Source organism: Anopheles coluzzii, chromosome 3 (genome assembly GCF_943734685.1).
Source record: "Anopheles coluzzii chromosome 3, AcolN3, whole genome shotgun sequence".
Classification (NCBI taxonomy): Eukaryota; Metazoa; Arthropoda; class Insecta; order Diptera; family Culicidae; genus Anopheles; species Anopheles coluzzii.
Window position 1 is genome coordinate 24,874,046 of NC_064671.1, and position 16,154 is coordinate 24,890,199.

The following is a 16,154-nucleotide window of genomic DNA, read 5'->3' on the forward strand; positions in this document are numbered from 1 at the left end:
CTTGCTGTCGAGCACAAGTAGGCGCGAGTACGATGCATGTGTGTCGGGCAGAGTCTGGTTCTAGGTAGGAATATTTCAAATGAATGAAGCTGATAGAGCGAGAGCCATACTCGATTCAATCATCACGCACAACTATGTTACGGTTGATACGAACAAGTATGTTTGCAACACAGGAAAAAATGGAAAAAAGTAACAAAACCACGATGAAGCAAGCTTTCTTCATGGTGGTAGAATGCGATTATCGGTTTGTGTACATCATTATTATTCTAATCAATCGCCTTGGCGATTGCCGTGCGGTTCCCGTTCCTGCCTGTGGTAAGAGAAGGGTGCGGAATAAGCGGTTAATTTATTGCATGATAAGAAGATTTATTGCCTATGCAGCCCATGGTGTAGAGCGAGACAGTTTATTCAATGCGAATGCCGATTGCGGCTTAGTGCGTGCCGGCACTACTGCCCTTTCTTCAATGGACACACTTATGGAAAGTTCATTTTTTCTGTTGTTGTCAATGATTGTTGTGCACGTGTTTAAAGGAGTTTTTTGCACCGCTCACAGTTTACATTGAAAATACACATCTAAAAAATTAATTGTGAAACAAGTTTTTTTGCCTGGAATACTTTCTAAAAAATCGGAATTCTTTCCAACAAAGGTCCATGCGATTGTTGTGGATCAAGAATGAAGACCGGAAGTATTTGGGAGTATAATTGAATAGACGTCTTTGTTAATCATTTCATGAGCTGATAATCCACTGAAGTAGTTTTTATAGAAACAGTAACATCTAAAACGGGCCTCTTTTTATAGTTTTTTAGCAGTATGAATGAAATTCTCGAACATTGGCGTGAATCTGGTGGAATGCAGTTATGACCCGATTTTGGTATGCATTTCCATCATCCCGTATCAACTTAATAACTTCTCAATTCTCTTAACGAAACTCATGGTATACAGGGGACAACATAAGCTTTCAGAGCAAAGAGTTGAAAATCGTGCCAATAGTTTATTTCGTCATCATCTACAATCAACTTTGCAATGCAAGCCAACGCACATTTGCTTCGTATTCGGCATTGTAACCGAATTGGGATTGAACAAACTCAACGGAAGGTTGTCGATGATGTAGATTCGGGCTTATGATTCAATCAAGTCTGTTAAAACGGCATGGTGCCCCGACTTCCTTTATTGGTTGCTCTGCTCTGGCCACTGTAAGGTTAATTTATTAATTTATTTAAATTAACCTGATTAAACATCATCATAATCGTTCTGCCAAAACAACGCACCAGGCTTATGATCGACGTGCTTTTTTCAGTCGACAGCCTCATGAAGTATACAAGAATGGCATCAGAAGCAACATGGAGAGAACAGGAAATTGTACCAGACGGCATCATTTGTGGCAGGCATTAAGATTTTTCGCTACGTTTCAATCCAAACGAGCTAGCATCTCGACAGATACGTATAAAAGTATATCAAAAATTCAAAATTGTTTCATTTTCGTGATGGTTTTGGTGACACTGCTGCAGAGAAGAACAAGATATAGATCATTTAGGATGTTCGCTTTATACTGCTGTATGGAATTCACGTCAACATTGAACTGAATTTTGGTTTTTGGTTACACAACAAAATTTCATTTTATATTATCTGAAAAACTCACAGAACAGTTAAACAAAATTCAAACTCTACAGTCATTATTGATAGATATTTATCTGCTACACTAGTATTTTTCTGTCGGGTTTTGTATATAGCAGCAATAATTTAGCAAATATTTGTAGAAGCGCGGTTTTATGGCGCTCGCATCAGTTAAGAGCTGGAAGTGTGGAATCAGCCATTGAATTAATCTTTACCGTTTATTATATCGATGAAAAGATGCCTCCAACGATTGTTAAAATCCCCCGTACCAGGAAGGATGTGAGTGGATTAGGGTGAAATAAAAATTACGGCAGCGATTGGTACAGGTTTCGGTTAACTTTGTGCCAGTTTGGGTTTCGATCTATATTAAACGGAATATCAACGTCAGATCCAATGAGACTGATGAGCTACTTGAACGAAAAGTTTGCTACAACATACACCCGACCCAAAGTTTATCAATTAGTGGTTTGTTATTACATCAGTAGTTCTCCAAACTCCACGCTCATTGACTCTTTCTCTCTCCCGGTAGGGTTACGGGGCAAGTAAGCGTGGATAAATTAATTCTGTAAACCGCTTTGCATGAAAGTGCATTCAAGCGTTACGACGAGCATCGCTTGTGGTAGTGCTAAACCACTCATGTTCATCAATCTCACGCGATGTAGCGTAGATAACGCGGATCGGGAACAGTTTGCGTGCAGGTGTGTGCTCCAAACCGGGCGTTCGGATTTCACGAAAAACACATTATAGAATGGTATGGAAACGAAGAGAACTAAAAACAGTGCTTGGTAGTTTATAGCGGCACATAATAAAATAACACACATACCAAACAAAAAACCACACACGTGTCCAATGAACCCACCCCATAATCAATCGCTCGCTCAGCAAGTAACCTTTGCAGAAAGTTCTGGCGCTGCTATGCTTCGCTGGCGCCGCTCATCGAAACATAACAAATCCAGACGCACCAATAACCAGAACCAGTAACAGACTTTCGAGAATATAAGCCTGGACGGGATGCGTACGGAAGACAGGGCCAGGGCAGGCAAGGGCATCGGTCTAACGAACGATAACGTGCACAAATTGCTCCCGGTTGTGTGTCAGGATGTGTGAAGGATGGTCGAGGCTGTGGGCAAATATGCAAAGCATGTTTAGGGCGCCCGTTGTTGTGTCCCTTTGCCCGGCAAATGGAATGGAAAAATAGAGCGAGAGGCTGAGAGCGCTGCTCGCCTTGTTCAAATCCCTCTTTCGTCACTTCGTCAGCAGCAGACAACTTCATCCTGTGTGTTGTCGCCATAACAAACGCATATGGGAATATTGCAGTTTAGCCGCCGCATTGCGTACGACTAGAAGAACGAGAGAAAAAAATGACTAACTCACACAGAAAATGTAGCAGCTGATACATCTACACCCCAGAGGAAGCTTTTCTGTGAATGGTGTTCAAAAAAGTGCTCGCGTCATCGCGCTGCTTGACCAAAATGAGGCCCATGCAGGCATCCAAATTAAACCGATGAACCGTTGGACAAACGGGCTGATTGTGTACCGCTTCGCGCCTGCAGCGGTTGACCCGATATCGCACCGGAACACAGTGACTTTGCTTCGATGCGTCCGCGAACGCGGTTTAACATGCTTCACTTGCCCCGGTTACAATACAACACGGCAGATGGTGCTTGTATTTGGAGAAAGGATAGAAAGAGAGGTTGGCAGAGAGGCGCAGAGAGGGAAGTGAATTGGCACGAGGCTATAAAATATAGCCTTAGTTTAGCAATGTACGTAAAGAGCGGATGGTATTAAATAAAACTAGCAAGTTCAAAATATACGCAACGAGTTTGAGAAGTGTAAAATATTCGAGATAGGTAGTAGAAATGCTAGCATTACTTGCAAGAGGATAAGTAACATTAATTGATGAAGCAAATGAATATTCTCTGAATGTGAATAATATTGCATTTACTGCATTAAACATGCACTAAAGATAACACGACTGTAACGCAGAGTTTATGTTTTCTTTGTAATGTGTGCTAGAATAGTTCAAGCGTCTCTTCAATAAATTGATTAAACCAATATTCCTATACAAAACAAAAGAAGTTATCTCGAATACATACTACGATCCTTTGTACAGCAAGTGCAACCTTATCAAGAATTGCATTCCTAGCCAATGTATGTTTTAAAATTATTGTTCATACCGACTTCGAACTTGACCCATCAATCACTGCGATTGATCAATGTTGATACGTCAGTGAGCCTCCATATTTGCACAATCTTCCGTTCAGAGAAAGCATGACTAATGTTATTTAACATGCATAATTTCTTGTCACTGTTATATGGGTACTGATTTAAACTATGTTTGTTATCACATGCTATTGCATCGAACAGCAATCTGCAGTTTTAAATCATCGAAAATAGAGACAATAATATGTTTTACAATACAAGCTGTTTTCAACAATTAGCCACATTAAAACATACATTTAACTAAAGTTCAAGTCGTACCTTCAGCGTCACATAATACCGGTGAACGGCGATCAATTTGGTCCGCTACTTGACACTTGCCCGATATGTTGACACCACCATGGTTTCAAAGCATTCCTATTCCTTTTGCACGGCCACGCCACCAAAACACGGGGCAAGATCAAAGAGTAAAATGCGCGATTTTATTTACCGTACGCCCGTTCCATGTATAAAGCGTGCCGATTGGAAGGATTTCTTGCTCCGTACTTGGTCACGCAGCATCCCGGCCCGCGCGGGACGTGAGCGGGAACGAGAAAGATCGATGGAGATTGAGCATGCAAATATTGAATCACGCAATTGAAACATTAATCTGATGATTTGGGTCATGTAAGTAGCAGAAAAGAAATCGGCAAAAAAGCACGTTCCCGTCAAGGGAGGGGAAAATGCGCGAGAATCAAACAGAGAGAAGGAGAAGAAAAAAAAAAGGTAGTTTGACAGTGAAAGTATTTGAGCGAGTTTGATCGGTTTTGCAAGAGATATTAAATAAGCTTAAAGATCTGCCAGTAGTTTTTCTATCGCAAAATGAGATACGAACACAAAAAAAAAGGAAAAATGTTCGGCGGAATGTGAATAAAACTTTAACATTGTAAACTAATGACGTGTTAAACGCTCAACACGCTTTGAAACAGATCGCCCGTAGTGGCGAACGTTTTGTTTGCGTTGAAGTGCGACGATCAAAGATTTCAACACGGTGGTCGGTGGGACCCGGACATCAAAAGAATGAGTGCGACCAACCGCAGACTGACGTTTGCTATGACATGGCGTGATTGAAATCGATCGCATGTCCTTCCTGCGAGCGATCTTTTTGAGAAGAAAAAATGGATTCCATCAATAACATGCTTTAAGCTCCGTTTGCTCACAGGGAGAATATTGGTTATGCATGTATTAAAAGTAAACGGGCTTTTGGTACATTTCCAAAATCAATTTATAAGCAATAACAACGTATGAGAACACTTTCCATCTAATAAAACGGGGCTAGAACTAGTACAAACGGTAACATTGTTTTGTATATTATCCCAATATCATACGATTCCTACATAAACACATGAACCTCCTTCCGGTTATTGACCGAAAGGAGCCAAAACAGACGAGTGAAAGGGCAAATTTCACATAACATGCCCTTTCTGCATCGATAACAAAACAGAAGCGCCCTCTTACCGAATTAGGCCGAAAATAATCATTTATATTATTGATCCCATCCTCCGCTCATCTTATCGGTCGCACAAGACCAACCATCTCTGGCATTCCATCGAATGGGGCAAAACGCCGTATCATATGGCAGACATAAAAGGGTCCTCCTCCTTCTGCCGGTTGTTGGGCTGGTTTATGTAGTAGAATATTACCCTCGTACCATACAGATAAAGCGTCTGCCAGAAAGACGTTCGTGAGCGTTGTTCGGAATGGAAGAATTTCAGGGAACACTTGGGCTGTTATTTTTGTTGTAAAAGTAACCACAGCTTCCTGCATTCTGGATAGAGGTTCGTAGATCACGCGCTTATGTTAGATTGCTGGAGCAAATATACTTGATCTTTGGATCGAAGTATTGCGTCTGGTTCATGAGAGCCGGCCGGTATTGCGGTCAAGGTTGACAAAATGAATGTAATCAAACCGTGATTGAATTGACATAAAGAAAAGAAGGAAAGCAATACAATTTCCTCCAAAGTCCCACAGGGATATCGGCGAAGTGTTTTCGGAATTATTGGATGGCAGGCTCCACCTCATCTAAATCCAATTTGTGAACCAAAGGACTGTGCAAAGCACGCAATTGTCCAGAAGAGTATGTTCATTATAGCGCACGAAGCGTGGCGCACACAGAAGACGCATGGGGAACGGGGGCCTTTTGTTTCAGAAGTTTACCGAGCGCACATTACATCATGATGTAAGAGATACACGGGTGAAGTGATGTGTAAAAACATTGTACAACTTACCGTGTAGGAACTATCTCCGATGGTTGCGTTGGTCGATGCGATTATGTTATCTACGTTTTAGACGTGCAAAGGTGATAAATCATTCGTTGTTAATCCAAATTCGATTTATCAGACGTCATTTGTAATCCGGCGCGTATATCATTTCACAGTACTGTGTTCCCAAAAGCAGATAAGTATTCCGTTGTAGCAGTTAACGATTCACTAGAAAACACCTCTTCCATCACACGAAGAACTTCTTGTGCCTTTTTGTATGCTTCAAGATACGCGGCACATAGGATTATAATTTTTCTCGTTGCACTTTTTTATTGTATTGCCGCCACGGAAGAGGTCGTTGATCATGCACACTGATGCAGCGGTATCGGATGCATCTTTCCGGAGGCTTTTTCTCACACTTTCTCACCCCCGGTAGGGGCACTATCATTATTTTCACGGTCACGATTGCATCAAATCACATTGCAGACAAGCCGTTGTTGGTGGGGTTATGTTTTCACTATCCACTCTTTGCATGCCGTTGCACCATTCCTTCCATGACAGCATTTTCAACATCACTTCATTTGCGAACGTCGACAGGCGACCTTGAAGAGGCACGTCAAACTTTTCGCACCAACCGATGCAAAAATAAAATTACCATTCCCAATCATAATATGCACATTTTTGGGCGATATTTTCACAGCCTGTGACTGTGTTGAGTTGCCGCCGGTTGCTTTTCACTTATACCTTGGGATCACAACAACCCTTGACACATAGGAGACAGTGCTAGAAGAGGCTTCCACACCACGGCGCTGAGCACTGGGTTGTCAAGGAACGAACGATGCACGGACGAAAACAACAACTGAACCCTCTTCCTCTCGATACGTTTACCCTTCCATACAACAGCTCAACACTCACACCAAATGCGCACGAAAGTCGTTGAATGGCCGCGACGACGAAAACACGTCCTACTCGGCGAATGTTTTCGATGAGACTGAGCGAGAGAGGGAAGGAAACAGTTTATGCTACGGGCTGCTCGCTTGTAGCATGGAAATGAGCGGAGCGTTGGGTGGATTCTGGAGAGAAGCGATTCGAAGAATGAGAGTTTAGGATGGATGCGTGAGAGCAACCGAAAGAAAGAGAGCATTGTATGAGAAAGTGAATCTTTCCATAGTGAGGACGATGTGAGAAAGCATATGCGCGGAAGAACTCACGCACATTGCGTATGGGAGAGAGCGTGACGGGTTTTTGAAATTCCGATTCAAAAAGTGAAATGTATAGCGGCATAACAGAATATGTAATTTAATAAAAATATTGCCTTAACCAGTGATCTACGACAACCGATGTAAGTTATTAAAGTCATTTTATGTAATTTTCTGTAAGCTAAAGTTGTCCATAAACTATTATAACTGCAGCATCAGATGAGCGTTGTACAAAAATGCGATTTAGAAAAGATATAACAACCGTGACACAACGCATGGAAATATCCTTTAATGCTGTAGAGAAGTGTTGCGTATTTTTAGCACTCATACGTTGTTTGCTGAATGATGTTGTCGCAATATGCGTTCATGGCTTATTAACATTCTTCTAAGCGAATAGATGGTAGGATGGTCTTTATAGAGCTCGCAAAGATCTTTCCTGGAGCAAACTTAATAATTAAGTTTAAGACGAAATGATCTCACATAAATCTAACATTACATTAAACATACGTCGTTATTGAGTCAATATGCTTCTGCATTGAGCCTTTTAGAATTTAACTTTAAGACTAATGGACTGTTGCAAATTGAATAAACTATCAGGCCTCATAGTATGCAAATACACTCGGAACGATGATTGACATGCAAATTGGCTTGCATCGGAATGCAATTTTCGAACCATCGATTGAATACGCATCCGGAGCGCTTATTCCTGCCAACTGTCTTCGATCTCTAGTGTACAGATCCAACCCGTCTGCGTGTGTGCAAAACGCAAAGGCAGAGATAAACGTTGGGAAGTTGCTCCGTTTGCTTCAGCAAATGTCTTAATGAGTACGTGCCTTCCGTCCTGGCGTCGCACCTTGAATGAGAAGCGAACGGTAGACCAGCTTTGCTTCAAAGAGCAATATCCTCATCTAGGGGATAGCTTGTAACAGAAACGGGTAATGTAGTCGTTGCAATGCAAGGCAAAGTGGTTTTTGCTGTCTTTAGCGCTCAGTACTAATCGGAACAGGTTTATTGCATTGAAGTGTCGATCGCTTCATTTGTTGGAAATAATGTTTATTATGATGATGGTGGTTTACGATCAGACTGAGTGGGTAAATCAAAAGAAGTTAGATTAGCAATCTGTTTAAAAGAATATTTGTTTTCGCTTGGAAGTAACTCACACAACATAAAAGCTTAGCATAAGTTGATTTTGCAGATAGAGATCAATTTTAAACAATCACAAAAACTGCCTAGCCATGAGCTAAAGGTTGGTTTTGCATCTGAACCTGAACAGTTTTTTTGTCTGCTGAAATATACTTCGTTCAAGCGATATTGTTGTGCTGAGAAGGTAATTTGATACTTCCGTTTACTATTCATAATTGACATCAATTAATTAAGATGGGACAAAACGGATAGACTAAAGGCCAGAACCACCATATAAGCTGGTCATTGCTCTACTCTCGGTTATGCATGGAGAATGATCCTTTTGAATTAGTTTAAATAGAAATGAAATAAATATCTTGTTTCATGCGGGAAGCACTGAATCCTTTATTGCGGTTCCTGACATCCTCTTTTATTGCGGGTGAATTTAAAGGATTAATTATGAATTATGGGAAAGAGCGGTGGTGGGAGGATGTGATGAAATAATGAAAGTATCATGTTACGGTCCCATTCATGAAAGCTAGCGCTTGGGCTTATGAAAGAATTCCAAGTGACGGTTGATAGAAAGGATGTGATGCAATTGTGCAGGCATGGGAAACAGATTTTTTTTTGTTACGTTTTGATGATTTACTTGTATTGGGTATTCATATTACTATAAGGTATTGTGTGTATCATGTCACGAATATCGAGCAAAATTTCAGTGTAAATTCACTGGGCTGAAAACATTATTGAAATGCGATTTTATGCCAATGTAATGCGCTTTAAGCAGCATAAACTTATTGTGAATAAACTGTCAGGATCTTAAAAAATAGCTGACAATACACATAACAAAACCCACCAGAACCAGGACACCAGATCGAAGCGTTTATTAATGGATTGTCGGTACGGCAATAAATTCTGTGCACATTAATTAAATCAACACTTTTCCCATCCCTGTTGCTCATTGTTGGCTTGTCATACTTTTCCCAAGGTGAGGATTGGAATTGATTAATCGATTTTAAATGTTTAGTTTGGATTTTTACCAGTCCAATCACAACCATCGTTATTGTTGATTGTTTTTCATGTGAAAGGGCGTGTTTATAGCATTACTGTGCATGATAGGAAATTGTCGCAGTAAAAAATAATAATTCTATTTACTATTCTAGTGATATTATTGGAGAAATTTCAATACGAAATTAATCAATTATAGCTCTATACGAAATAAATCAAAAATAGTTGTTAGAACTGTGTAGCACAAATAAAAAATTAGGAATAATGGAGTTGTGCTACTGTATAGATTATAAACTTATGAAACATCATGGTACAAAACAATGCAAACCAATGTGTTCGTGCCGTGAAGACGCCACAAAATGGTAGGTACAGTTTGGGATATGTGTAGACGAAAACAAACTGCTACAATATTTGCTCTTGCAACATGTTTCGTCTGCTCAATGGTGGCCAGTGTTAAACATTGTGTTACAGTCACTCCACTGTAGATTATCCACTTTAAGGTAGGTGGCAGCTTGGTTTGTTTTTGGTGTGGGTATCAGCAGATGGTTTACGATAAAACTGCACCCTGTGTGATACTCGAAACGTGTGCTGCATATTTAAGATGGATGTGGAGAAAACAATGGTTGTGCATTACGCTTCGCTTTACCAGCATGTTGAACAAATAATTGAAACATGTAATATATCCAAGAGAAGTATAAGCGTGTGAGATCATTATAGCTGTAGCTTTTTTTGTATATTTCCTAGTACAGGCTGGCAAAATTAGTTCATGAAAAACGCAATTTGAAATATTTAATTTTTATTTATTATATTTAGCTTTTTTATTAAGCCTCATCTTTAATTTTATTTGCAATTCGAATCTGACCACAATTCAGAAAATGTTCTAAATATTTAATTGCATATAATTTAAGCTATAATAGCCTGATCAAATTCCATACAACAATCTATGCAGCATTTGCAAACATTGCACATGTCTTTCGAGCTGTTCAGGGAGATCTGCCATCCATATAATCCTTGCTTTTATTTGTTCTTGAGGAACGGCCTGACCGTAACGTGCCATAATCCTTTCGACAAACATTTAATTAGTGTTAATTCCTGCATCATCAGCTGAGCTGTTTCGAAATGGAAATCCTTTGTCTGTATGGTATGGCTATGGAAATGCAAAATCCCACACAACGTGGCAGAAAATGTCAACGTACAATCATGAACGATTGTTTAACAATGTTTCGATCATTCTGACGACAAGAGCAAAACTGATTGTTGATTGTAAAATTGCATAAGAGGATTAAGATAATTGAACCTAATCGATACAAGCGAAACAAAAAGTTATACAATCACATTTAAAATATTGTTCATTCATTGTGAATATTAATTACCGATAAAGGATAAATGAAAACAAAACTCCATTCCGCTAAAGGGTGTTAAAAGCTAAACAAAACTAAATTGCATATCATTTCCGGGTGGGAAAATTGCTACCCCTGCCACGCGCTATAGTCCAGAGGAAATGTTACTGCTCGTGATAGTCTGACTTTTAGTGCAAAAAATTGAATACATAATATCCAAGTCATGAGGTAGAATACAGAATGGCACGTTTGTCGAGGGTCTTTTACGCTTTAATGCGATTTGTACTTGCTTCGATTACGGGAGAACCGTTACGATTTTATTTTTCCTCTGAAGATGATCCTCGTTGGTTAAAGCAGAGCGAATGGAAAATCTATTTCGTTCAAAATGTTTGCACATGCTATGAATATTAATGTGCAAGAACTTATTCTTAAGGACACTCCGAGGAGTGATTGGTAGCTGCGCATGCCAGTAGTTTGCCAGTAACTGATAGTTTGTAGGACGGGAAGAAGTGTGTAGTCCAATGTGCATGCTGTTCTCTACCTAGTTAGTTAGTGTTTGTAGCGATTTAAATTGCTGTGTTGAAATTTCGGCATTGCTATACGGAAGCACAGTAATGGAGAGCATTTTGCATTTGCATTTTATGTATGCATATTAACTTGAGCAAGGTTATGGCACTCTGGGCCTCGGAAAATTCCCATTCAAGTAAAATGAATAAAGCAATACGCCTTTTTGGACCGTTCCTCCTGAATAAAAAAAAAGAATAAATTTAATTTGATTTTCACAGTTTTATGTTTCAACAGAATCAAATCATTAGTTTTCAATTAAAAATGGTGCAATATTTTCTCTTTTTTAAATAAATGTTTGAAAAAGTCGTGATAATCATACGCGATTTGCATGATGGACGAATATGATGTTAAATTGTGCCTGTAATAACTATACCTTGTGACCTTTATTTACGAGAATATACCCTGGAAAAGCTACTATTGTGTCTGTTCAGACATTATAAATCAATCCTAAAATAAGACTAATGGTGAGCCTGGTATAACAATTATGACGACAAAGGTGTAAACGACATAATATACAACAAAGGTGCTCTTCGTACAAAAATGTTGTGCCAGACGTGGAAATGATCGTACGATTGTCATCCAATCAACCACTACTGATACCTTTGTTCGGATTGTGATATCTTCGTTCTTAGGTTCCATTGTCAAGAGAGGTGGGTTAAGATGAATGTGCTCAAAAGAAGCATGTGGCTGTTGTCATCAAGATCGTGTGTAATGCTTTATGGTGCTATACTACTGTGGTAAGATCGTAACAATAAGATACAGAATGTTCACACCTGGCTTGGAAGGGTGTTGCAATAGTTTGGATTTAGTATGTTTTCACGAGTTAGTTTATCATTTTGTATTTACGATTGTCCCTTACCGTAATGTACTAAAACATGAATATGTACTATAAAATATTTAAGTTATACGAATTGTACTTATCTATTTCAAAGTATCCAGTAACATAATTCACTACATGTATCGCATCCACGATACTTTTGCTAATAACACAGCGAAAAATAAATTATATCGTTTATTAACTTCAACTCGTGACAATGAACACCGCCTTCAAGAAAAACAATTAATTTTGCTGTTTTATGCCACACACGAACTTAGCAGATTTTACAGCGAAACAAGTTTCGTTACACGCATGAAAGGGCGTTTCTCTACCCACGAAACCAAATTGAATTGTTTCGAATTGTGTGTGAGAAAACGATTATGTGGTTTGATAGGTTGTACGCGGTATCCGTTTTTGAGGTTTTGAGTGGGATTAACGAAACACATTTGTGTAGAGGCGGCAACGTTCACCTCGCTATGCATGTGTTTTGTTGTTTATTTGTTTAAGGTTGTTCAAAACAAGTAATCGATGTGATAGATTCGTTGTGGAGGTCTAGGAATAAGTTGTATAAAATCGATAACTTTGCATTTATTGTTTTCATTGATTCTATGCATCTTGCTTCGATTTCCCGGCCGAACAAACATTACATATCACGTTTCATTGCAACTGTTGAGTGGTTTTTGCAAAGGAAATATGCATATCATTTAACTTCGTCATTAGCATATCTGCACGTATGTGATGAAGGAACCATCAACGCTGCCAATGAAGATGTCAATCAAAAATCGAAATCTTGCATCCTGTGTACGTTACAGCACACTGTTAATGAAACACGAAACCGTAGAATCTTGAGTGAAAGTGAAAAAAGCAGCGAAACTTGATTGACAGATTAATATTGATTCTTGTCTTGGTTGTCGATTAAATCCATCACATGTGAATCCCACGTTCTCATCCCACGCACAGTTGAAAGCAAGAGGCGTATTCAAACACATATGTTTGATGTAAAGCTCATTCCCAGGCAATCATTCAGCCAGAGGAGAAGCAGAGATAGGGTTACGCTTGCCAAACTGTTTGGGTTACAGAGTGAGTTAATGTTTTCTTTAAAGGATTACAAAAACATTTCGATCAAAGGTCAGCTATTTTTAGCTGATAATGTTAATGAAAAAGAGGTTAACATTTGGCAATGAGTATCCGAATTTATTCTTGTTTCAATTATGTCTAAGCTGTATGTGGAATACAGTAAGATAAATGCACAGCAAACAGTATGTTATCGCGATAAAAAATAATTGTAACGTAATCCATTCTGGCATCCTGTTCTTAGTGCAAAGCATTATTCAACACACTGAAATGAAATTCGCTGAAAAAAAAAATATTCGAACGAGAAAATTTCATTCATTTTGTAGAAGGCTCACTAGTTTGCCCGTACACCACTCTACGGCTAATTGCGCTTAACAGATTATCTTTTCCGCTGATTCATTTTTTATGCCACGGCACGAATCTCCACTCCTACCCTGGCCCAGGAGATCGGACGATATTTCACGCAAATAAAACCACGATTGCGTGCATAATTCAAACCGTAAGGCGCGGCGAATATTTTCAAACCGTGCACAGGAAGGAAGGAAAGATAAATGGTTTCGATGAAAATGGCCAGCGCTTCGGTCATGGGTCGTGAGAATCGAACGCATCCACTAACGCAAACCAGGAAGGAAAGGATCATCACCGTATCGCGAAGGTTAATTTGTACTGTGCACCAACAGAATGCCCTGTCTGAACTTCCGAGGATAAGTTTCCTGTGGTTTTTCCACATTTGCTGCCCAGTTTTTTGTTTGATAATAAAGCTTCTATAGAAATCCAGCCTTAAGATTTACTAAAAACATTATGCTCACTGCATAGTTAAACGTTTGATACATTTTAGTGTCTATACAACGATTCCTTCTAGTACAACACTTGCCAAAATAAAGAAAGCCCAATAAAACGAATAATTGTTATGTGAAATATGTGTAATTATGTGATATATTTGCAAAAAACGAAGGAAATAGCAATTTATAAATGATACTGAAATGTTGTCTTAAACAAATGAAGAAGATCGTCTTATAAATGAGAACTGATTCAGTAATTATTAATGGCCATCCAACAAACACAATCGTTAAGGCTACATATGTTTAGAATTAAAATACGTTCAGGTTTGCAGCATCTTGAAGTTTACTCACATGTCGCATTAATTTCTGTCACGGATTGCGTGGATGATAAATGTCCCATGATCCAGCGGCTTGTAAATGCGTTCCAGTTTTGTTAGTTCTCAGAATGTTCTTAAGTATAGCTGCAACTAACGAGGTGGCGTTCAGAAGGCAAGAAATAAAATCATTTTTAAAATGAATCATCTTTCTTCGCGTGATATCCTCAGCTTGAACGATCATGTTCCTTCAACTCAAAGATATAAATTTCTGGGACTTTATTACTAATTTGTCGAAAGATATCTTGTTGCAACTTGTGTTTGGTAAGGATCAAGATATTGTAATAATTTTATTTTGACGCTCTGCAAAATCTGAAATCAATCTAATCTTAAAACAAACAAACCTTCACGATACAACGTTGATGCAACCTGCGAGAAAAGTTTCTTTCAAATATTTACCAAATATATGTGAAAGATAATAAGTATTTCGAAAGAAATTGAGAAACAAAGTGTTCATTTTTTAATTATTTCTTTTATTTTTATATCTGTGTATGATTTATGATAAAGAAATATGTTTGAGAAGTGTTGGATATTGTGTATTATTGGATCAACACAGTGGAAATGTCTAGCCGATGTTGTACAATTCAATTCTATGATTTGTGGTACAGTGCTTTTTCCATGCTGTTGTATGTGTTATATGCAACCTGGAAAAGATGAAGAAAAAAGGTATTAAAAACAAATGATTGTTGTTGCAGTTACATGAATAATTTATTCAAAAGATATAAGCTATAGCATATACGAGCAGCGTTTAGAAGTACGTTTCAGATCTTTCGCTATGCAGTGATCTACGATCGCTTGAAGCATTTGGCACTAATGGTACATGATCCCACACAAAAAGGTTAATTACCAACGGGAGAAACAATGGTGAAGAAAAGATTCCCAACAGTAAGTAATTAAGGGTAATTATTTCGCATAGATAGCTCATCAAGTTCTTTAAGGAGCAGTATTTGCAAGGAAAGGAAGAGATTGTAATTAATCTACTGCTTAATTTTTTACCATGGTTGGGCTTTTGCAGAGGAAATTTATTGTTTAAAGTTAAAGCGCACGGATAGGATACTGAAATATATTCAAGAAACTAAATTTTAACTTGTTTAACGCTGTCACGCACCTTTCAACAAAATAACTGGTCAAATAATGTTAAGTTTATATAATAAATTAAAATCTTACTATACTCACCAGATTTGTTTGCTATGGTTCGTTTGGCTTTCGACTAGAACTCTTAATTTAAGATACCTTGTAATTACTTCAATTTTCCTGAAGCAAAACCAACGTAAGCATCTAGAATGAAACACAAAATGGACAATATTTATGTTAATTTTTTACGATGTAGGGAATGGTGTTTTATTAATTATTATGTTACTTTTTTTAATTATTATGTTCTGCTTTTTCAACAAAATGTTGATATTTTTGAAGTGTTCCAGTGAAAACAATTCAATGCTTCGTTGTATTGAATTCATTTTGCGTAACTGAGTAATTATAGTTTGTTTTTGTCTGAATGGAGATGTTTCCTTCAATAAATGTTTTTCCCTCACTGAAACAGAAGTCGTAGCGGAAACAGGTCGTTCCAGAAATAAAAGAAATTATGATTCCTTTAGGAATAGTGTCTGGTAGCAATTGGATTAAAAATAGAAACGAAACGGAGATGTGCAAAGAAATAAAGGTCCATGCAGTCACTGTGTAGGGTGCAATCACTAGTTGGCAATTAAAAACAAACCTTTTCTTGATGCAATATACGGCAGTATGACAACATAAATGGACGGTTTTAGCTATGACAACTTATCGCATTGAAACTTAACGAAAGAAGTGTGAAAGAAATTGTGAAGTTTTTCCTTACCATCTCCATAAAAAATCAATTT

At 38.4% G+C, this 16,154-nt stretch overlaps 1 protein-coding gene across 6 annotated transcripts in view; it reads right to left on the reverse strand.

The window, feature by feature from the left end:
• LOC120956546 (netrin receptor UNC5C) overlaps nt 1-16,154 on the reverse strand; it is a 75,972-nt gene that overhangs the window by 49,085 nt on the left and 10,733 nt on the right. For 2 of the 6 annotated variants that reach the window (XM_049608263.1, XM_049608262.1), the window contains exon 1: nt 6,760-7,023. The exons of 2 other annotated variants lie outside the window; for them this stretch is intronic. The gene's annotated coding sequence lies outside the window, so the exon portion shown is untranslated. Of the gene's footprint in view, nt 1-6,759; nt 7,024-16,154 lie in introns of those variants that run through there. 2 more of the 6 variants (XM_049608264.1, XM_040378080.2) reach the window with 2 other exon arrangements.